General features: G+C 36.5%; 1 pseudogene; it reads left to right on the forward strand.

Moving 5' to 3' along the window:
• Positions 1 to 7,443: 7,443 nt before the first annotated feature.
• Positions 7,444 to 12,052, forward strand: LOC131273516 (cap-specific mRNA (nucleoside-2'-O-)-methyltransferase 2-like; annotated as a pseudogene).
• The last annotated feature ends 13,715 nt before the right edge of the window (positions 12,053 to 25,767 follow it).

Consider the following 25,767-nt stretch of genomic DNA (forward strand, 5'->3'; position numbering starts at 1 on the left):
AAGCAGGCACAGAAGCAGAACACTGCAGTTAGCTGAAGATAGCATATCTATTTTTTTTCTTTTAAAAGCCCTTTTTTGTGAGCAGCCCTAAGCCCTAAGTTATTTATTGGTACTCTTCTTGAGTGCAGCCCTAAATTGTTTACACTTTTTTTTTTACAAGCAGCTCTAAGTTACTTATTTATCTGAAGGCACTTACAATTCCTACTTCCTAATATAGTTCTATTCCTATTTTCCCAATGTGGCCTTACCCTTACATTTCTCCCTTTCCTTTATGGTAATTCAAATCTTTGAATTTCTTCATGGGTAGGCACTAACTGTTAGGGGGCATTTAAAATGATAAGTTTAACAGTTTGGAATTTTTTTTGTACTAATTTTTTAAAATTACTGATTATATATGGGCTGCAGGTAAGCAGTACAAGGGGGATAAACAGGGGCCTTGCTAAACCAGTGAGGAGAGTTGTGAGCCAAGGGGACTAGTTAAAAAGGCTGTGATACTAGTTGGCAGGCATTTCCCAGCATGCTTTTAATGCCTGCAAACTAAGGTTAGGCTTTCTTTAATAACTCTCGAATGGTTAGTATAAAAACAGCAGGCTTCACCTAGGGTTACACATAGGCCTCACTGCTGGAGGAACAGTAAATCTAATCTTTGCTTATTCTGGAGAACTGCTTTAGGGAGGGAATGTAAGGCTTGTTCCAGATGGCTTGATATTTAAGGTTTTTAATGTCCTGGGTAACTAAGGAGGACAGGGTGTTTAAGTCATTGTTCCTTTTCACTAGGGCTGCTGATTTTATTGTGACGGAGCTGGCTACCCCTAGACTCACTAGCAGCAGAACAAGAAAGGGGGCCCCTTATATATTTGGTGACCTGGTTCTGGTATTTCTAATAAGTTAAAGAGCTTCTTGCCCTTAAGTAATAAACCTGGGGGATTATATTTATTAGGACACAGAAGTTGGAGTTGGGGAGAATATAAGGGGTTAGACTTGAGATGCAGGCAAACTAAGTTCCCGGAGGGGCAACCATCACCCAGAATTTGTCTGAATTTGTCTGGTTTATAGTTGCACAGTGTTTACAGGTGTTAGCAGAAGTTTAGAAGTTTTTATTCTGGACAGCAGAATCCCGGGGTGGGGGCTCTCCTGCAGTCATCCTGGGGCCACCAGCGCTCACGTGGATTTCCAGTCAGGCTCCAGATCCATCTATTAATTTTGTTTTACCTTTAAAGAGTTTACACCTTTAATTTTAAAGGGGTGCTGAAGGGAGATGATCTCTTTTCTGTAACTGCTTCCTGCTGGCCATGGACTGTAGTCATGCTTAATAAGATGTAAAACTCTTATTTCAACTGGAGGAAGACGCATCTGGCTTTCTGTATGAAGTTGGATGTTTTCACATGGTTAATAAGATGTTTATTCTGAGTGAAACAAACTTAATTAAAATTTTGGAATACTCGTTTTTAAAAGAGGACATTGGATTACAGAGGTAGACAATGTTAGGTGCTTATAAAGATGGCACCCCTTTTAAAAGCTGGTGGGAACTATATATATATATATATTCCCAAGTTATCTATTTTCAGAGAGAAATTGAAATACTTAGTTTTGTTTGAAGATACATTTTAAGCTGTTTAATGATTGGTACTCATGAGCTCTGTTAGATGCTTTTGGTGAACTGGCACCCATTGGGCAATTGGTTTTATTCAGGGTTAGTACACTAAGTTGGAAATTTTTTTTAGTTTTTAGCTGTGGGAGTGATAATTATTAGGCATATATTTAGTATAGGATAAAAGTACAGCATTTAATATTAACTAATGTATTACTTAATGCATAAGGATTCAGAGTTGCAATTAATAGGTTTAAGTTTCAGGTTTGTAATACTTTACATGTTATCTTTCCATGGGAGCAGGCCATAGTGCCAACTGTGCTTAAGTTTTACTTACAGTATTCTGGTATCATGGCTCCACTTAGCAAGATCTTTACACAGTGAGCAAGTTGCAGCATCATTGATTTTAGAGAGAGTTTCCAGTATTTTACTAGCCTGGTGCATAGTGCTCTCTGGCACTATGGAACAGTGCCAGTCTGGGGGCAATATCCATTGTACACTTGGCTATACCAAGTCATCATTTGTTGCTGCAGGAGCTTTCCATCAACTTCAGGAGCAAAACCAGAGGCTGATATAGCAAAGCTTTCTAATTGAGGGGTCAGTGACCAGCCTAGCCTATAACTCACATGAAGAGGCAACCTATAATGTATTCAAGGCCTGGATTGAATGCACAAAAGAGTTTGACAATGTTAAAGTTTATTCCTTGTTTTTATGTATTTTAAACAATTTAATGCAACACATCATATATCAAATGACTATTTACTTATACAATTTTACCATGAAGATAATAGTAGGTATTTTACTTTAGTAATAGAGGGAAAAAAAACTATTTTTCATTGTTAAAATGAAAACAGATGATTCTTAATAGAATCAAGATAATTTTTTATTCTATTTATTTAAATATGCACCTTGTGTGGCTTTGACAGGTTTTATTATCACAAAGTTATTCTTTGCAACAAATATCAATCCAAGTTTTTAGTTAACAATGACTTTTAGAATTATAATTATTTAAACATTTTCAGCTTGGAAGACACTCTACAAACTTTTTATAGTTGACAATAACCGCACTGACCAGTTACCTTATATTTCAATAAACTTATTAAATTATAATTACAAACTAAAGAAATTTACTTTATTTATTTAAGAGAGCACACCCATAATCTTTTCTTTAGCTTAATTTTATTAACATAAACTTATAATATCTCTTACTCAAAAGACTGTACATACAATGTCAATTTATTTAATGGGCACTTCATAAACCAAGGGAGATTACGCTCAAGCTAAACAAAATCAAAATTATTATAGTTTATGCAAAGAATGTTCTTTTTTTCTTTACAGGAAGTTAAAATTTTTTTGTTTGTTATGAAAATGAATACTTTTCAAAAGCATACAGATTATGAGGTTTTAAAACACATTATAATTACTTAATTTGTTTAATCATAATCCCAGAAAGATTTTTCCATAGATTTTATGGACTTTTTTACTTGTTGGAAACTGAGGCATGGTGATCTCACAAAGGAAGATGTGCTGTTTTCATGGCTACACTTTTAACATAGGAATGCAGCAATTAAGCTTTTCAAGTAAACAGGATAGAGCTGTCCCGGGCAGGGAGAAATATGAGTAAACACACGTAGTAGTTTGAAAGGAATACTGAATCTTTGTACTTTGAGATGAGTTCTTTAATTTATGAGTCTTGTTAATGTGTAGTTACACTGCTTGTTATCTCTATAGTTTGAGTATATGTAATGCCACATGTGGAAAATAAAGTTGTTTGAGAAGTCATTACTCGCAGACCCCCTGATCTTAGTTTGTTAGTTTTTTGTTTGTTTGTTTCCTCCCCCATTTTATCTTTTTTTCATTCCTGATATCCTTCGGATCCAGATCTTCAACATTTACTTACTGAAATTTGTTAAAAGAACTATTAATTACTTTTATTTTATGGCTGTTAAAAGGTTCAAACTGGGAAATTATGGGGCAAACTGATTTCTAATTCTTCAGCTTTGTAGATAGATTCAATATGCCACACTTAGCTCTGCCCTTAAAACTTTTGCAGAGAGGAGGCTCTTTTTTTTAATAGTTCTTATAATTAGACTTTTATAAGATTCTTTTCATCTTGCTCAGTTTAATTTGGGCTCCAAGAATATTTATTCACATATATAACTGCATATTTAATTTTTTAAACCTATTAATTTTATAACAATTTAAACACCTTTCATTCAGCTTATAACATATTGAATGAACTTATAACATAGTAAATGAAATTACTTTAATTTTTCCTTTAAGGTAAAGGTACAAATTTCTTGCAGTTAGTTTGAAACAAAAAGCTACTTTTCAGGATTTGATTTTTAGAACATTATGGTCTCTTAAAAAAGATAAGACCCTTTTTTCTTCAAACACTGAGGAAATGATGAGGTTAAAAGCACAAGAAGCTATTTTGATAAAACAGACTTTCTTTGTATATTGATTATTCAGGAAACTTTTACTAAAAGAGACTAGTGACTTGAGAGACTTTGAGAAAGAACAACAGTTTTAACTTTGCTTCAGTACATTATTTGATGCTAAACTTTTAAAAACTTTATAGACAGACCATCAAATCTTACTCAAGTTTAATCATAAGAATTTCTCTTCCACAAATCTTCTACACTTTCAGTATTCATTCAGGTTTTGTCCCACACTCTACTCTTTCAAATAATCACTTTATCTTAGGACAAAATCATCTCCTGTTTCCTTAAAATAAAAACACATTTCATATATCCCACATACTAAGTTACCAGGCAAACTTTCTACCACATATAATTGCCATCAACACTAAACAAGCTTGTTAAAATAATGAACTTCTCTTTACTTTAAGTACTTAGTAGCATGTAATACCAGAAACAGTCTTTTAGAAGCAAGTTGGGAAGGCAGGCTGGCCACTAACAAATTTTCCTGTTATAAAATTACCTTTTATTAGTAGTATTATCAATTCTGGTTTTGTTTAATAAAGATTTTTGGAATTAGCCATTTAAATACTTTCATTTAAACAATGCTTTGTTAAACTTTTTATAATTATTTATAATTTTAAGACAACTTTTACCTTCACAGAACATATTCCCTTACTTAAAGTTACTACAATACCTTCTACAATTTGCCACATGCATCTGAGTTCCAAGAGTTCATGAAAATCAGCCATCCTATTTTAGGACAAAACACATTCTTCCAGAAAAAACTCATTAAATTTCAGTCAGCATTCCACAAACCTTTAACCTTCTTTAATATTCTTTTAAGTTTTACATTCTTCATTTTATCCTGTGAAGAAAAATATTCATTTCAATTTAGACAAGAACTATTTTTTTAATGAAAAGACACAGTAATTTTGTTAAGACTTACAATTTTTGTTATTGTAGAAATCCCATTAACATTCAAACTTACGTATTAATATAAACACTTATTTCATATTTGGCCATTTGAATAGAACTCTTTTTTAAAAAATTTTTATTTATTAATTTATATCATCATCTGGAGGTATCAAAATATACACTGACATTGAACAAGCAAACACAAAACAATTACAACACATTAGCAGAAACATACAGTTTACAACTGACTCATAATTTTTCACAAATTACACAAAACAGAAATACAAAAAGACAACAATTAAGACAGATGAAAAGACAAACCAGACAGCCTGAACTGAAGTCAAGAGCAACGTCTCGCTCTGACCAGTGGGTGGGATCTATTTGCTGCATCCAGCAGATCCATTTCCCCACATTCCACAGACTCTGCAGAGGTGTTCCAGAAAACAGGCTCACCGAGGGACATCCCATTTGCTGATCCTGGGCCCAGGAACTCCTGATGCTCTCCAGATAGAATTTAAGTGGAGACAAGCTCCAGGGCCAAGTGGTGTCTGGGGCAGAGGAACGTCTCTCTGAGGCCTTCCCCTAGACCACCGGTCCATCCCTAGAATGTACCCATCTCCCTGAGTCTGAGGAGATCAACTCCGCTGGAGTGGGGGATCTCATTGATCAATCTCACTGGGGCCTCCCAATGTTATAGACCAGGATATTGACCAGACTCAGACTTTGAATAGAGTTTCAATTGAGAGCTCTATTAGCCACATGGCAACTGCCTCATCCTACACAGAGGAGAGAACAGCCTCGAGTCTCAGGGAAGAGGTGTTTTTGTAGTCCTTTAGGAAGGGGGGGTTAGCAAGCAAGCAGGCACAGAAGCAGAACACTGTGGTTAGCTGAAGATAGCATATCTTTTTTTTTCTTTTAAAAGCCCTTTTTTTGTGAGCAGCCTTAAGCCCTAAGTTATTTATTGGTACTCCTCTTGAGTGCAGCCCTAAATTGTTTACAGTTTTTTTTACAAGCAGCTCTAAGTTACTTATTTATCTGAAGGCACTTGCAATTCCTATTTCCTAATGTAGTTCTATTCCTATTTTCCCAATGTGGCCTTACCCTTCCACATATGGCTCATTTACTCCTTGTATAACTTTAGCAAAGGATTGTACAGATTTCTCAGGGGCTGAAATTTTTCTCCAAGCTGCTAAGCAGGACATTCTAACTTGAACTATTGCTACATGATCATACTGCATTTGTCTGCCCACTCCTGTCCAAGCTCCTAATCCTAATAGCTGTTCTGCCAATATAAGCACCGGAGGGTCTTGACTAGCATCTCGCCATGCAGTCATATTAGCCTCATCAGTCCACCAAGTTTTAAATTGCAGAAATTCAGCAGGGCTAAGAACAGTACGGGCTAACATTTCCCAGTCCCAAGGAATCAATCTATCTGCCTGAGCCATGCTCTGAACTAAGCCAAACGTATATGGAGATTTAACCCCATACTGCACGCAAGCCTGTTTTAAATCTCTCAGTAGTTTAAAAGGTATTGGTTCATGATGGAACTCAGCACCTCCCTGAGGATTATTAGCATCTGATGGAATTGGTCGTGATATAACCAGAAAAGCTGATAAAAATTGCATGGCCTCCAGATTCCCTTGTCGAGATACTTGCAATAAACAGCACATCAAGGGTGTTTGAGGAGTGGGGTTGGAAACAACTGTCTTTTTAACACAGGGTATAGTGTCTGCTGTATCTGAAAAAATTCCAGGGGCTGAGGTCGGGGCAGCCACAAGCAGCGGCTCATCAGGCACACTAGGTTGGACTGGATATAAGCTAGGATAAGCACCTGGGTGAGATATATGGAGATTGGATATTTCATTAGAGCAGACAGTTGTCTTTTTATCTATAAAAGGATTAGTACTGGGATTAGGCATAAAGCCAGGAGATTCTCCTCCATCTTTTGGTTCAGAATTTAGTTCTTTCAAATGGCCCTCCATTTCCTTTTTGTCTGTGGGTTTTGAAAATAGAATAATTTCTTCTTCCACATCTTCATCTGATTGGAAAGGATCTAAGATGGCAGCAATTTGCTGGCACAAAGCCCACGCAGATAAAGGAGTGGATTCCCCTTTCTGATATGCTCTTCATAAAGCCTTTGTTACACGTTTCCACTGTTTTGAATTTAAGACATTACGTCCCCGAGGCTGAAAACAACCACAATGCTTTTGTATTAAAGCAAACAGTTCTTTTAACTCACAACTTTTTACAGGCACCCCACTAGCTTTCAGTAAGGTTTTTAACACTTGCAAATGTTCTTCCACACACCCAGTTTGATTACCCATTACCCTGATGACTTTGTGGAAAATGTTACTTACCTAAAAGAAGACTCGAGTCACACTGCTTTGGACACCACGCGACCCTCGATGAGGTCTTTTCTGTGGTTCCTGATACTGATTTGGAAGACTCACTAACTTCTTTGGGCCCCATGTTGGGTGCCAGATATTGGAGATTTGGACCTGAAGGGTATCGGGAATGAAAGAAAGAGAAAAAGGGGAAGGAACAAGTGAGAGAGCTGGGATCAGGGGGTCTGTGAGTAATAACTTCTCAGACAACTTTACTGTTTACAAGGGGCTCTCTATATACCCCAGTGTACATGACAACAAGCAGGAACACATAACCTACATGCCAATAAGCAAGAACACATAGCCTACATGCCAATAAGCAAGAACACGTAGCCTACATGCCAATAAGCAGGAACACTTAGCCTACATGACATCAAGCAGCATTACCCACAGTCTAAGGAATTTTAAAAAATCTTATCTCAAGTTATAAAGTCTAAGTGTTCTATTCACTACAAAAGGTATGTGCTCCTCTTTTCTTTCAGCCTTTAACAGCTTCATCCCATTTGCCAGGAACTCTTAATTACCGCATTCCTTAGGTGGCAAGCATAGCCATGGAGACAGCACTAGCATGGAGACAGCATATGTTTTGTTATTAAGGCAAAGGTAAAATAATAAAGCAGTATTTGTTGAAACAAAATAAATTTTTAAAAAGAGAGGGTAAAATTAAAGAAAAAAAATGGTTAGAAATAATATAAAAGCCAAAATTTGAATTGGTGCAGATATGAAAGTGATACTTAAATTTCTGCTTCTGTGTAGGAGGTTGAACATCACAAAAGAACTAATTCCATCCTGACAATGAGAAAAATCTGAATAAACTGTATAACAGAACCTTCAATGTCCTATCAGAGAGTTCATTCCCTCCAAGGAGAGAAAAGATAGATACTATATTCACCTTTGGTAGAGCATGGGACACTGAATATTGATCAAACATTTGATGAATATTGATTCAAAGATCAGAGGTGTGGAAAGGTTTGAAGAAGGAATAAAGGTGACCAGAGTGAAGTGAAAATTGAGAGAATAGTGTGAATTATTAAATATAAAAATGTGAATAAAACTCAATTCTATTATGATCATAAAGTAAATATTGTGCATTAGATTTTTTCAGTATTTCATTTCTTTTGTTTTGAAATACTTGATTAATACAATTGCTTTGTTTTGCTTTGTTCTGCTTTATTAGAGAAGTTGCAAGTTTTACAAAACAATCATGGGTATTATACAGGATTCCCATACATCGCCCCACACCAACATCTTGCATTACTGTGGAACATTTGTTACAAATGATGAAAGAACATCATCAAAATATTATGACTAACTATATTCGATAACTTACAATTGGTTTATTTTCCCCTATTATTAACATCATGTACTTTAATTGTCTATTTTTGATGGTGTATGATAGATTGTTCTCATATTTTTTCTGTTAACCACAGACCATCATCCATTGTAGGGATCACTGTGTTATACAGACCCATGTTCATTCTGAAGGCATAGATACCCTCAATATTATAACAGCTTTAGTAGGCTGACAGCATTTCATTTTAAAATTCAGTCATGACTCTTTTCAAAATTTACACTGTACAACTGATAAATCTTAGATATAGCTAATGTTGCACCAAAAGACATCAGTGGCTTTTCTCCAATGAAATTAATAACAGGATAATTTTTCCTAGAAATCCAAATGATCAATATTTCCAAGATTCACACATTCAAAAACTTAGACTTCTGAGATAATTGAAAATGGGAGGGGTAGCTCTAGTAACATTTTAGAAAATAGATTTCAAATGTAAAACTATTGTAAGAGAGAAAGAAGGACATTATATATTAATAAAAGGGGCACTATATAAAGAAGAAAGTTCAATCAAAATATTTATGCAACTAACCAAAATACAATTAGAAATCACTGGCAAAGCTAAGGAGAAAAATAGATGCCTCTGCAATCAGAGTGGGGAAATTTAATACACCATTTTCACCATTAGACAGAACATCTAAGCAGAGGCTTAATAAAGAAACAGAGAACTTGAATATTATGTTAGAGGAATTAGAACTAATAGACATACACTACAATTCTGGAGTGCATATGGATCATTCACCAGGATAGACTACATGCTAGGTTACAGAAAAAGTATCAATGAATTTAGAAAGATCAAAATTATGCAGAGTAATTTCTCTTACCAAGAAGAAATGAAGCTGGAAATTAATAAGGGGCACAAAACCAGAGTAGGCACTCAGATATGGAAGTAAACACTCTCAGGTAATCAGTGGATCAAGGAGGAAATTGCAAAATAAATCAGTAACTACATTGAAATGAATTAAAATGAGAACACAATGTATCAAAACTTATGGGAGGCAGCAAAAGCAGTGCTGAGGGGGAAATTTATAGCCATAAATGCTTATAGTAAAAAAGAAGAGAGAGCTAAAATCAGCTGATCTACAGAACATCTGGAACAATTAGAAAAAGATTAACAAACTAATCCCAAAGCAAGCAGAAAGAAAGAAAGAACAATTAGAGTAGAACTAAATGAAATGGACAATAAAAAATAGAGGAAAATTTTAACAAAACCAAAAGCCGGTTCTTCAACAAAATTAATAAAATTGACAAAACTTAGCTAGAGTAATAAAGAAAAAAAAGTAAAGATGCAAAAAAAAAAAAAAAAAAAAACAAGAGAAGGGATATAACCACTGATCACACAGAAATAGAGTAACATAAGAGGATACTTTAAAAAATTTTATGCCAACAATATGGGTAACCTAGGTGAAATGGACAAATTTCAAGAAACACACAAGCAGCCTACACTGATGAAAGAAGAAATAGGAAAAAAAAATCAACAGTATAATCACAAGTAGCAAGAATGAATTAGTCATCACAAACATTGCAACCCCAAAAAGACCAGGACCAGATGGCTTCATTGAATTCTACCAATCATTCCAGAAAGAAGTAACACCAATCCTACATAAACTCTTCCAGGAACTAGAAGTGGAGAGAACATTATCTTATTCATTCAATGATGCCAATATTATACTAATACCAAAACCACATAGAGACCCCATAAGAAAAGAGAACTACAGACCAATCTTTCTAATTTAAATGCTAAAATAGTTGACAAAATATTTGTCAGCCATATTCAGCAACACATCAAGTGAATTATACACTAAGATCATGTGGGTTTCAACCCTGGTGTGCAAGCTTTACCTCTGCTTTGCATTACTGTGAAGTTGGCACTGCTCTGACAACTCTTGCTGTTGGTGGTTCTTTTGTTCTGAAGATTTACTTTGTTTGAACATTGTTTTATAAACCTGATGTACTTGCTGTACTGGTCCTTTGACCAATTCCATGTTTTCAAGCCTGCTAGTAGCAAGGCAGGAAACTCAAAAGTCTCTGTGCTATGTGTCCACTATAAGGGCTGAGAGGCCATCCATCTTCTGTTATCTAAGTTGATGCTGAATGTTGGGACTGAAATGACTCCTGAATCTTTTCTTAAAAGATGTGAAGTATGCTGTGTTCTTTCACAAATATCAGCTAGAGACTATTTCTGTGAATATTTGCCTGTTTGAATGCATGGAAAAGGAGGAACTTGCAAACTGAATAATTTAAGGAAACGTGCAGTACAATACTGCATGCAAAAGTGTCCATTGAAACCCCTTTTCAGAAATAACTGGCTAGTAAAAAAATTCTAATATTGGTAGTAGTACAAATGCAAAATGGTTTGGGCAGAGGAACAGATATTTTAAAACCTATAATTAAGGAAGATGCTGGAAACTCTTTCATGGTAAAATAAGGTGGCTAAAGGAAACTTTATATACAAGTGTGGTACATTTGTAACGATTGCTGAAGAACATACTGAATGTCATCCTGGGCAAAGTTCTTTTTTGGAAGGGTCAACTCTCAATCGTAAGTGTCATTTATGGCATATTTTAGAGGAAAAGAAACTGCCAAAATTAAAATATTTTCCTTTCTGTGATGGTGAAATTTTAAAGACTCTCAATGAAGCAATTGAAAAGTCATTAGGAGGAGCTCTGAATTTGGAATCCCTGTTTAGGCCAAAGCAGCAGTATCATTGTTATCACGCTTGTTTGTTTTTTCTGAAGAACGGGTATTTCCTGACTTGGTAACCCTACCAAGGGCCTTCAGGATGAGCAGGTTGTAGGACCCAATAGCCAAAGTAAGTGCCTGCTTGTGGATTTGCCAGTTCTCCATGGTATCAAAGTGCATATACCATTGGCAGTTTGATTCCTGGAATCAGCTGAACTCATGAATTTAAACTGTTCATTTCTTCCTGATGGAGACCCAGTTTACTGGAAGTTATTTTTGGACTGCCTTCTGCATTCATTATAGCAGCTTCATACAGGTGATGCTATGATTTTGCCTGTACTTTCTTGTTTCAAAAGATTTAAGGTTGGTTTAATTTTTTGTGCTTCACAGATGTTTTAAATGCATCATATTTTCTTATCCCATATCCTCTGAGCCCCTGAGGAGTTGTGCAGGCCTGCTATGTGTTTTATCAGGACATCCTGAATCCAGTTTTCCAGTATCTGCAGAATGTGAATGAATTGCTGAGCACTTTGCTCAACTCTGAAGCACCCCATCAGGTTTTAGAGTTTTACCGATGAAGGGGCTCCTTCAGGGGGCACTACTTGATTTTTTGTGGGATTTGAACATTGCCATTGCTTAAAGACATTTGCATTTGATTATTCAAGGAGAGAGAGAAGAGCTCATCAGCAGCCTTCAGTTATGGAATTGAACATGTCCCTTCTGGGATTTACTTTGACTTCGTATAGTTTCCAATGTTATTTCATCCCTTTGCTCTATTAATTTAAAACCTCAGCAGTTTCATTTTAGGAAAAGGCCAACTTTTGCACCAATCAAACCCTCTTAAATTCCAGAAAACCACAAGCTAGTTCTGACTTCTGGGATATGTGTGCCCACAGGCATAGAGTTCTTCCATGTGGTGTAATTCATGCAGGGATAATATTTAACCTCTGAACATGAGATGTATTTATGTGCTGGGGGCAGATGTACCCAAACTTACATATGTAGTTTAGTTAGTCTTATTTCTCTACTTAAGAGTTGCACCTTCGTGTCTTCAGATTTTTCCAACTAATTTCCTCTCAAGAGACTTATTTTAAAATGGCTCAATGGCTAATGCCATTAATGAACTGATTTAGGTTGAAGGGAGTATCTCCTCCATAACACTGACTTCCTTTAACATGTAACATGCCAGTTGTGGATTTCAGGGAACTCATTTTGCCAGATTTCTTTTATTTATTCTTTATTTTATTTTCTAATACTTTTTAATAAAAAAAATTTTAGATAACATAAATGTTACATAAAAAATATGGGGGATTCCCATACTTTCCACACTTTCCCACATGAACAATATCCTTCATTAGTGTGGTATATTTGTTACAGTTGATGAACACATATTGAAGCATTGCCACTAAGCATGGATTATAGTTTACATTATAGTTGACACTCTGTCCAACACAAAATTTTGTAAGTTATGACAAAATATGTAATGGCCTGTATCCATCATTACAACATCATTCAGGACAATTCCAATGTCCCCAAAATGCCCCCATATTACACTTCTTTTTCCTTCACCCTCAGAATCACCAGAGACCACTGCCTCCACATCAATGAAAAACGTTTTTTCATTGCTAGAATAACAATAAGTCTATAATAGAATAACCATAAGTCTATTCTAGTGTCCATCATTCATACTCCAATCCTGAGGATTCTGGGATGGTGAAGCCCACTCTACCTCTAATTGAGAGGGGGTTTAGATCTTATAGGGCAGATGGATGGGACTATCTTGTTTGCAGTTGTAGACTATCTCTGTTCCTTGGGATGGACATTGTACATTATCATCTCCTTCATAGTTGTCCTGGGTGAGTCCAATGAATTAGAGAAGGTGTTGCAACTCTGTTGAGATTCAGGACCCAACTGGTACATGGACAGCCCAAAGATTTAAGTCTTTTGGACATACCGCTATTGAGTCTAATAAAAACTTTAGATTCAGATAGAAGTGGCAAAATAGTCATGTGTAGAGAAACCACAAATGAGACCAACACTGTCACAATGGGGAGTGCAGATTCCAAAGTAGGGTCCACTGGCAGGATGCCAAAACTCCTGAGCTGTCTGCTCTGTTAGTATCTGGATATCTCTAGAGCCTTCCGGATCCCTGATATTTGAGACAATATTTACTGTGGCAGTCAATAAGGTCCTGCTGATATGTGCAAAAGCGTAACTTCTGGAATGACGTCCTGACATACTTCCAAATCTCTTAGATATAAAAAACTCATTTGCATTTATCCTTTCCCACTTTTGGCCTTTACTAATTCTCCTTTTCAGTATGAAAGTAGCACTTTATGAAGAAGATTAGCCATGAAATGGTTATTTTATCAGTTACATTTTTATTTCTTTTGAATTGTTTGTATTTTATAGTGTAATATGAGCTTTTCTGACAAACAGTATGGAGGAAATCTCCACTAGCTTGAAGTTCCAGAAAATGGAGAATATTTATATTTGCATGTGCATTTATGGTATTTTTGTCAGTTATATGAAAAATAGATGTATTATCTGATGTATTTGGTTGATAAATACTAATCTGAGAGTTTTTCATGTTCTTTTGCTATTTTGCATTCCGTTATAGATTCATGAATAAAGTCAATAGTACAGAAAAAACAAATAAACAGAGAACTATAAGTGTTGGAGAGGATGTGGAAGAAAGTGAATCCTCATCCACTGTTGGTGGGTGTGGGAAACTGAGGCACAGTGGCCTCTCAAGGAGAGACGTGCTGTCTCCATGGCTATGCTTGCAATCTAAGGAATGTGGTACTTAGAGTTCCCAGCAAACAGGATGAAACTGTGAAAGGCTGAAAGAAACGATGAACAGATAACATTTGTGCAGTAAAAAGAACACTTATCTTTGTACCTTGGGATAAAATTTTTTTAATTCCTTAGACATGAGTAATGTTGACGGTTAACTGCATGTTGCTGCTTCTACTCACATGGACTGGGGTATATAGAGAGATCTTTGTGAACAATAAAGTTGTCTGAAGAGTCATTACTCACAGACCCCCTGATCCCAGTGCTCTCATTCTTTCTCTTTGTTTCTTTCTCCCTTTTCTCTTTCTTTCATTCCTGATACCCTTTGGGTCCAAATCTCCAACAGGTGGGAAAGTAGTATGGAACAGCCATTGTGGATGATGATTTCATGGTTCTTCATGAAGGTAACTATAGAATTGTCATATGATCCAGCAATCCCACTGCTGGTTATATTTCAGTAGCAGTTTGATATTATTGATGAATTCCAAAAAGAAATAGTGATTATGTTTGTAACTGATCCATTCCTCTTGGTGTGATGTCCTTTGTATTAAATTCAGAGGTTTCACTTTTACTTGATTAAAGTAAGATTAGGGCTTTTGATTTGGTCATTCCAGTAGGACATTGAGTCCTTGTTCCCTTGGTGGACAGAGACTCACACAGAAAATGACACAGCAGAGGAGGCAGCTTAGTTTTTTTAAGCTGGAGCCCCAGGGAGAGAGCCAAGCCATTCACCTGATAGTTTATAGCTGGTCTTGTTGAAAAAGCAGAGCAGTTGATCCCAGAAAGAGATGAGCCCTGGGAAGAGAGACAAGCCTTTTGCAAGCCTATAGCTGAGATTGGAAGAAGCTGGGACCTTGAAGCCTTAACAGGAAGAGGAAGGCTGAACCCTCACAGAAATGGGCAGCCATCCTGCTCCTACATGTGGCAACAGACTTTGGTGAGGGAAGTAACTTACTCTTTATGGCCTTGTAACTATAAACTCTACCCCCAAAAAATACACTTTATAAAAGCTAACAGATTTCTCATACTTTGCATCAGCACCTCTTGGCTGACTAATACAATATCCAAAAGAATTTGTAATCAGGGACAAGAACAGATATATGAACACTATGTTCATGAAGCTTTATTCAATGTTGCTAAAAGTTGGAAGCAGCCTAAATTCCCACTAACAAATGAAAGGATAAGAAAAATGTGGTATATTAATACAATGGAATATTACCCAGTGGGAAGAATGAATGAAATATTGACACATAGGGCAACATGAATGAATCTTGGAGACTTTATACTGAGTGAAGTAAGCCAGTCATAAAGGACAAATATTGCATGCCTCACTAATATGACCTAATCATATTGAGCAGATTCCCAGAACTAATGTCTGGAAGATAAGTTATCAGAAGACATAAAAAGTCTCTTTAGCATCCACATTGCTATCAACAGTCTCTTCAAAGCACTATAGGTCTTTTCTCCCAAGCATCTCACAATTTCTCCAAAAAATACCCCTTACCCATTTATAAAACCATTCCAGCATTTTGGTAATTGCAAAAGCACTACCCCATTCCCAGTACCAAATTCTGTATTAGTCAGCCAAAGGGGTGCTGTTGCAAAATACCAGAAATTGGTTGAATTTTATAAAGGGTATTTATTTGGGGTAGGAGCTTACAGATACCAGGCCATAAAGCATAAGTTGCTTCCCTCACCAATGTGTATTTTCACATGGTGGTGCAAGATGGCTGCTGACATTGGCAAGGGTTCAGGCTTCCTGAGTTCCTCTGGGCTCAGCTCCTGTTTTTTCCACAAGGACAGCTGTAGACTATGAGGCTTTCTAGGCTTTGCCTCTCTCAACAAGTCAGCTGTAGACTATCAGGCATATGGCTCTGTCTCTTTCTCCAGGACTCCAGCTTAAGACTTCAGCATCAAACTCCAACATCAAAACTCCAACATTAAGAACCCCCCAATTCTGTCTTTTGCCATGCCTTTTATCTGTGAGTCCCTATCCACCAGTGGGTGAGGCCTCAACACCCTAATGATGTGACCCAATCAAAGCCCTAATCATAACTTAATCATACCCAGGTACAGACAAGACCAGGTTACAAACATAATCTGATATTTATTTTTGGAATTCATAACTATATTAAACTGCTACACTCCTCTTACCCCTTGCCAAATAACATAAGTTTTAATAACTTTATGTCAGGGTATTTATGTTGAAACACATTAAGGATAAGACTGAATATCACCCAAGAACTTGCATCTTCTTCTGATGAAATAGTGAGTATACATCTGGTTGTAACAAGACAATTGAATTAGGTTAGGCAAAAAAAACAACAACAACAACCCTATTACTGTGTTTATATAGAGGGAATGTACAGAATAAGGAGGGTGTAAGGAGGGTACCAAGAAAACATCTGATGGATTGTGATGGATAATTTCATGCATCAGCTTTTCTAGGGTCTACTGTTTTGTGAAGCAAATGCTGACTTACTTGTTAGTGCTAGTGTAATTCTTAGATTTAAATCATTTTTCAGCTTATTGTATCTATGGCTGATAATATATACAATGAACAAAGGAAATTGCCTTTACCAATGAGAGGAATCTCCTCATCCAATCTGTTGCATGACTTAAAGCAAGAACTGAAGATTTCAGAATTTTGAAAGAAGAATTTTGATCTCTACTTTTAGTAAGCCCACTTCTGGGGAGTTCAATAGGACTTTCACTGAGTTTTCAACTTGTGGTCTGCCCTACGGAATTCATACTTGCCAATTTCCAGGGTTGGGTGAGCAAATTCCTATAATAAATATCTTAATATTTACATTTATAATATATTGTTTTTATTTTTCTGGAGAACTCTAACTAACACACCAACTAAGTAAGAAGATAGTGGAATGAAATGTTAATTTTTTTTTGAAATATGCAGCCCATAATTCCATATCCAGTGATATAATATTTTAAAATTAGAAGGAGTATTTAATATATTATAAGGGGAAAAAAAAACCTGAGACAGTTCATCACTAACAGAACTCATCAATAAGTATTAAGATAAGTTTTTCATGTAACAGAAAAATGATATTGACCAGAAAAATGGATTAGCAAAAGTAAAGGAACAGTGCCATAGAAGTAATAAATGTAGGTAAAATATTTTTTATTAGTTGATATAAAGTATATTTTTTGTTTAAATTCATAAAATTAACAATGAATAATGACTACAGCCTATGGATAAATGAAATAATGACAGCAATTTCACAGGCAATGGGAAGGAGGAATTCTGTTACATGACCACATACATGGTGCTTTCTTATATTTTTTCCACTGGGTTCCATTTATTTCCAGCTTTGGCTGCTTCCCATTTCTTCTTTCTCCATCTGAATTTTAAAACAAAACATGTACAAAATATATATGGGAATAATATACTGTAAACTACAAAATACTGATGAAATAAATTAAATGTTTAAATTAATGGAGAGTCTAAGCATGTTCATGCATTGGGAGACTCACCATAGTAAATGGCCAATCTTTCCCAAATTGATACAAGAAGCAATGTGATCCCTATTAAGTATCCACTAGATTTTCTGCATGTGTAAAGAATATTATTCCAAAATTTATATGATTCATCAAGGGGCAAAGTTCCCCTACATCAGTAGGTATGTGAAATCAGAAAAAAAAAAAAGTTATCTGTTTAGAAGATATAATGGTGGAACAGACACAGTAAAACATTTCCTTTCCAAAAGGGAATAATTGGAGGGAGAAAGAGTTCACAGATACCAAGTAAATCAGAAAACCAAAAGGGCAAATTCCATTAGATTTCAAGGTCTGGGAATAATCCTCTGTAGCTCAATGCTCTGTCCTCACCTACCAGGGGTGGGTTCCCCACTCTCCAGACTGAGGTGGTCCCTTTGGTCCAGGCTCCTGAAGCCATGACTCTGTACTTGGAGTCACTGTTCCTTCATTTTGTTCTGTCTCTCTCTTAGTCCTAGTGGGTAGTGTATCTGGTGGTCTATAATTCTCAAAAACTTTTCAGTCTCTTTGTAATAATAGGACTCCAAGTTATCAGACAAGAGTGTTCCTCACAGATCTTTCCTAGATAATAGTATCTTTGTTCCTGGCTTCTCCTGAGATACTTTATTGGATCTGTGAGTCACTCAGTTAATCTTTTTATAAATTTGTTGCCCATTCACACCTTTTACCAAGCCTTTCCAAAACACATTATCTGAATTCATTAAGAATATTTCAAATCATCAAGTGTTGATTCATATTTGATTAAAAGTTCTTTCTTTAAGTTTTCTGTTTGCTCTCACGCCTTTCTACAAGCAGCATGAAGAAACCAGGGCACTCCATATTTTATTTGGAAATCTCCTCAGCTAAATATCCACATCCATGCTTTACAATTTTTGCTTTCCACTCATAAAACGTAATTGAGCATGCTCTCCTCCATTTTATATCAAGTATAATCTTTCCTCCAATGTTCAATAACATGTATCTAATTTCCATAGGAAGCTTCACCTGAAGCACATTTAACATTAATATTTTGGTGATATTTTTCTTATGATGATCTATGTATTCTCTTAGGTGATAGACATTTTCTCTAGCTCTCTCCTCACTTCCTCCTGAAACCTCAACAGGCATTGTAAGGCAACCAAGAATTTTAAGATCAAGCACCTCAAAACTTCCACTTTCCCCCAAATCTGTGTTAGTTACCTGGGGCTGTCATTAAGGTGTATCACAAAGTTGATGACTTAAAACCACAAAATATACTGTCTCTCAACAATGGAGGCTAAAAGTCCAAAATCAAGCTGTTATCAGAGTCATATAAACTGAGAAACCTTACCTCTTCCTAACTTCAAATGGTTTTCAGCCAACAACTGCTGTTCCTTGCCTTGAAGTTGCAACATTTAAACTCTATCTTCATGATCACATGGACATCTTTGATCTTCCTGTGTCTGAGAACAAATTTCCTCCTCTAAGGACAACAGTCCTAGTCAATTAGTGTCCTCCCTGTTTCAGTTTGGCATCAACTTCATCACATCTTCAAAATCACATTTCAAATATGTTTACATTCACCGAACTTGAAGAGGGTTAGCAATTGAACATATATTTTTGTGAAACAATTTAACCCATCAATTAATTGATAATAAAGGATTTTTGGTTCAAGGCAAGCAGGGAGTGAAGGCAAAGACATATTTGTAAACAGACTGGCTCAGTGTTGAAGGTGTGCCTTACTGAGTGGAAATTGACAAAGACTGTAAGAATAATTTTTTCCTTTATAATATTATGTAAAAAAATAAAGTTGGTGGACTCACTTTCTGAATGCAAAACTTATTATAAGGTACTGTAATCCAAATAGAAAGAAAGATAAACATATAAGCCAGTGGAATAGAATTGAGAGCCCAGAAATTAGCATATGCATCTATGGTCAACTTTTTACAACAAAGTTACCAACAATATTCAAAGGGGAAAAGAATGTACTTTTCAAGAAATGTTCCTGGAACACTTGGATATCCACATTCAAGAAAGGAAGTTGGATTTTTCTAGACCTGTAATCTCATTATAGACAAAATTTACCTCAAATGAATTGAAGAAATAAATAAGAGCTCTAACTAAAGATCTGTCAAAGTGAAAGCTTATGTTTTTCTTATATATTTTCTGAGCATGCATCTATTAACAGCTCTGGGCATTTGTGTTTCTTTCTATATTTCCAGTAATATAAGGAAGTTTCCAAAAGTCCTTATTACCCAAATAACTCCTCAGCTTTTCTCTCCAGCCTTTATGATTATAGGAGAGGTCAGTGTTTCCTCAACCTCACTAGGCAAGTGTAAGTGCTTTCAGCCCACATGGACTACATGGTTAGGACATGAGTGGTTCCACCCCTGCCCCCGATAAGGCAGAAGGGGCAGTGACCCTCATCCTCTCCAGGCAGCTGCAGCAGCTTTCAGCTTGCATGGACTAGGCTGTTGGATGCATCTCTGATTCTGTCCCCACCCTGATGGGGCAGGGGGGGAGATAGTGCACCCTCAGCCTCTCTGGGCAACCATAAGTGACCTTTTGTTGAATATTTCTTGGTTGATTTAAATCTTTGACTATTTTCTTGATTTTCTTAAAGTTGATTCTGACAGGTTTTGCTCAGACTTCTGTGTTTCTGTGGGGGAACAGATTTTTGGATGAACCTAATCTGCCTTTTTGTTTGTTTGTTTGTTTCTCTACCAATTTTTTAATCAGGTTTTTCACTTATGATCTAATCTCTTTTCTTGGTGTAGTCCTGTTCATATTTTCTATTTCTTTTTTTTTATTTTTATTTTTTATTTTTTATAAGAAGCTTTAGATTATGTAAAAAATGAAAGGGATTCTTTAAATTCATTGGTTTGAGTATGTATGTGTGTTTACTTTAAAGTAAATCTTGAATTCTTTTGCTGGGATATTCCTATCTACATTTTTTTATGACATATATGTTTCCCCAGTTTGTTACATAAACTTGTAAGTTTTTCTAAATCTTTGGAGGGACACACATTCTCAATTCAAATATAATCAATATTTTTCATTGCAGTTTGTGCTGTACTTCTTATATGATAGATACATTGGCTGGTATCCTGAAGATATTATCCAATGTTAGTATCTAAGCCATTACAGTTTTGACTTTTGTGTGTTATCCTTATGCTACATTGTTTGTGCAAAGTGAAGGCATGTCAATGAATATCCAGCTGCCCAATCACCATTAACTGAAAGTACATATGCTACCATTCAATACTTTTATCATATATTGTGCTCTTAAATGAGTTTTTCTGTAGTTTTGTACTTTATATTGATTTGTTTATTTCTGTACTGATTTGTTTATTTCTGCACTCATACCACCTATATGCAAATAAATGTGATGTCACTTACATTTGGAGAAACAATAATATTTGAAAATATATATATTTTTTCTTGAGTGGAAATGGTTGAATTTTTGGTGTGGATTTTTTGAAATTGAATACTAATTTTATAAAAAGAAAAAGGAATAGGCAATGCTGTAGGGAAATGATTATTGAAAGGATACTATATATTAATATTGTATAGTATACATTAATAGATAGATTTATGATTTTAGGAGGAATATATATCAAGTGATGTCTTTGCCTTAAAAGTTGGTTTTCAACTAAGGAGGTGAATATAAGTGCTAGGTGTTTATATGATTGTTTATATAATGGAAATTTGCACTTTTCAGGTAATCAATATTGATGTAATTAGAGCCAATATATTTCAGGAGTCATGCCCAATTTCAATTCAAGATTTTAAGAGTAACTTCAGGCAGTGGACTTGGCCCAGCGGTTAGGGCATCCGGCTACCACACGGGAGGTCCACGGTTCAAACTCTGGGCCTCCTTGACCCATGTGGAGCAGGCCCTTGTGCAGTGCTGATGCACAGGGAGTGCCCTGCCATGGAGGGGTGTCCCCCGTGTAGGGGAGCCCCATGTGCAAGGGGTGTGCCCCGTAAGGATAGCTGCCCAGTGTGAAAGAAAGCGCAGCCTGCCCAGGAATGGTGCCACACACATGGAGAGCTGACACAACAAGATGATGCAACAAAAAGAAACAGATTCCTGTGCTGCTGACAACAACAGAAGCAGACAAAGAAGATGCAGCAAATAGACACAGAGAACAGACAACCAGGGTGGGGGAGGGGAGGAGAGAGAAATAAATCTTTAAAAATCAAGGAAATGAATACATATTAATGAATATTAGGTCACTTTGTTGAAAAAAATCTTAACACTCTAAATTTAATCAAGTCATCAGGGTACTCTAACTATATATTGTTAATTGAATTTAGTAGAATCTAGTATATTCCAAATCACATTTAGAATTCCTTCAGTGATTATGTAAAAATAGTCAATGTAAACACTGAAGGATACCAGAGTTTACCTTGTTTCTCAGATTGTGGGTTTGAGAGCCAACATATGAGAACTTCTTCATAACATCTTATCATTCTGCCATGAGAACAAGTAATAACCCATGTGCAGGCTGCTCCAATATCCTGGGCAAAGAATGGATAATATGTGGGCAAAGAATGTGGATACTGACTATGGATCAAAATCACAGCCAACACAAAATTGACATGCATCATAAGCAGGAATCTTTGTTTCTCTCAGCAATTTTTTTCTTAATGTAATGTAAACTAGTCTTAGTTTGCTAATAAAATATCAAACGGTTTTCCAAAGAAGCTGTAGCAATTTACACACACACTCAAACAGCATTTCCACATATCATCACCAATAATTGGTGGATCCAGATAGATTTTTTCCAAACTGCTGAATATGTGGTAGTACCAGGTGGATACTCTTTTTATTTTCTTCGTATCAATGATGCAGTCTATACTGTCATGTATAAAACAAGATATCTGTACTTCCTTTTCTTAAAAATTTCTATCTAAACCTGAAAAGTTACATGTGTTTTTAAGTAGTTTATGTCTGATTCTGTGACCTTTTTTGGTTCTTAAGAAAAAATAAACTACTTCATTTATTACAATCAAATCCACAAATATGTTTCCATTATGCATATTTTTATATCTTTTCTTCCTCTATCTTCTCTCCTTCCTCATCCTCTCCTCCAGCTTCTTTTCATACTCCTCCTCCTCCTAAAACATTCCTTCAAACTTCTGAAGATACCTTCAAGATTATTTTAATAGTGACTTCCTCATTTCATTATGTAATCAACTTAGAGTTGGTTTCAAGTAGGTTGAGTAAGGAATGATCTTCCCACTGCAATTCCTTGCTGCCTCTGGCATCTGAGTTTTCATATACATACCCTCTATTCTGTTGCATCTTTACTTGTCATTTTTACTTTTTGCCACAATGTTTACTTAATATTATTTTATTATCCTAAATGAATGCAATTATTATTTTAAAATCAGTAATATAGCAAATAGCAAAGGATGAATGATAAACAGCCAACTCAAAGGCAGGGAGAAAAAGCTTACAAAGTATGTGCTCTGTAGAGACATAGGTTTAGTAGTCCACATTCCAACAAGGGAAGATACTTTAATGGGGATCTCAGTGTTGGCTCCATTTTGTGTCATTAATTCTGCAGTTGAGTCTCAATTCTATAACTTTATTACATGTTACATGCATTTGTAGGAAGGTGACTATAATAAGAACATTTTGAATTGAATTATCTAAATCAAAACAATCAATATTCTTTTCCAGGGCATCAGGATCCTGTACCTTGAAGTTCTCTAAAATGCATAGACACCTAATAAGATACTCATCCATTGTACTTTCCATATGATATCATTTTTTTATTTTAGCTAAAAATCATCCTAACATCTTTCAAAATAATTTTAAAATATGGAAAATATTTTCCTGAAAAATATGTGAATTACACAAATGTCTAGATTTTAAAAATTAGGACACAGGTGCATACCTCGCTATCATTCATGTAAAAAGCAAAAGGTTATACAGAAAATAATCTGGATTTTTAATTGGGATATATTCATATTTAAGAACATATATCAAATATGAATTAAAATTCATTCCATCATTTTCAGAAATTTTTAATCCAGATAATCTTGCTTTGTCATTCAAAATACCTGTGGAACATTCTGCATAGAGCAGTTTTAATTTCTCTGTTCCGCAGGCTGTAGATGATGGGGTTTATGAGTGGGGGCACCATGCTGTAGAGCACAGCTGTAATAAGACTACTGAAAGATGCTTTATTTTCAGCAGGACCAAAGAAAGCAATTAACCCAGAAGCTAAAAAGAAAATGAGAATTGCCGACTGTCGGGTACAAGTGGATAAGGCTTTGTTACGGGCTTCCACAGAACGCATCCTAAGCACCACTGAAAATATTTCAACATAGGACTTAAGCAAAAAAACAGAAAATGCTGCAAGGAAACAAGTACTCAGAGCTAAGGCCATAAACTCAGAAAACTGAACATCTGAAGAGGAGATCCTCAAAATTTGAGGCACATCACAGAAATATTGATGGATCACGTTGGACTCTGTGAAGGGAAGCCTGAACATGACCCCGGTGTGGAGAGCAGAATAGACCAACCCACCTGCCCATGAGCCACCAGCTGCTGTGTGCACAGACACGGGGTAATAATGAGTCCATAGTGCAGAGGGTGGCAAATGGCAACATAGCGATCATAGGACATCACCACAAGGAGACCAACTCTGTGAATACAAGGAAGATAAACAGGAAAATCTGAGCAGCACAAGCTGGGAGAGAAATCAAGTTACTGCCTGTCAGAGAATTCACAATTATTTTGGGAACATTAACTGAAATGCAGCAAAGGTCTATGAGGGATAAATTGCCTAGAAAGAAGTACATTGGAGAATACAATTTTGTGTCTGTCACAATGACAGTAACAGTTAGAAGATTCCCAGTCAAGGCTCCCAGATAAATTACTAGGAACAGCAGACCTTGCAGGATTTGGAGCTCTCAGGAGGTTGAGATATCCATGAGGAGGAATTCAGTGAATAGAGTGAGATTGTCCATTTCTCATAATATGTTCCCATTTCCCTGTATTCAAAATATAAAATAAGAATATACTGACGGAGCCGGGCGGGGCCGGTGCAGGCCGCGGTGGCGAGAGGCGGACGCCGGAGCTGGGCCGGGCCGCTGTAGCGAGCGGAGCCAGGCGGAGCCGGGTCAGGCCGCAGCGGGTACGGAGCCGGGCGGGGCCGGTCCAGGCCGCGGTGGCGGGAGGTGGACGCGGGAGCCGGCTGGGCCGCTGTAGCGAGCGGAGCCAGGCCAGGCCGAGGCAGCGTAAGGAGCCGGGCAGAGCCAGTCCAAGCCTCCGCAGCAGGCAGAGCCCGGCCTGCGGAGGGGTTTCTGTTCTTTTTTTTTTTTTTTTAATTTATTTTACTTTATTTTATTTTATTTTATTTTATTTTTTTTTGAGCATCTGCAGTACTGGGGAGTTCATGGGCCCTGGGCGGCCTATTGGGGGTTTGTGGGAAGGGAGGTGCTTGCACACCCATTTGGGCAGACAGACGGGGGGTTTTAGGGCAAAGCGGGGGGAAGTTGTTGTTTTAGATAGTGTTGCAATTGTGACACGTGTATACCTGTATCTCTCTTCTCCCTATCCGTTCCCCACCGTTTGCCCATCCTCTTTTTCTTTCTTCCTTTCTTCTTGTCTTTCTTTTTTCTTTATTATAATTAGTTTTTTTTTTTTCGGTTTTCTCTTTCCCTCTTGTCCCTCATCTTCCACTTATTTTTATTTTAATTCAAGTATACAATAGGTGCTACAGGGAACACCTCACATTTGCTGGGTTTTCCGATCCTCCACTGCCTCATTTCTGTGTGAACTGATTTAAGCTACCTACACTATCCCCCTTCCCCTGCATCTTGATATCCACTATCATCTACTGTCTCTCCTATATTCCACCCCCCACCTCCCGTTCTTTGATCCACAAAGTGTCTAACTCTTAATTTCTAATACCTTTGTTCTGTTTTCTGTCTATTATCCACTCTTGAAACTATTACCTCTCCTTTCTTTCTCCCTCTCTCGTGAAAACAATAGCTTTGTAGTTCATACCAAATTCCTCCCAAATTCAGTCATCTACTTCATAAAAGGTACTCTACCTACAGCTATAACTCTATACAATCTACATGAATCTAACCTCCATCCTTCCAGATCTCATATTCTTGCTTTGTTAACATACA

This window comes from Dasypus novemcinctus, chromosome 15, assembly GCF_030445035.2.
Source record: "Dasypus novemcinctus isolate mDasNov1 chromosome 15, mDasNov1.1.hap2, whole genome shotgun sequence".
Classification (NCBI taxonomy): domain Eukaryota; kingdom Metazoa; phylum Chordata; class Mammalia; order Cingulata; family Dasypodidae; genus Dasypus; species Dasypus novemcinctus.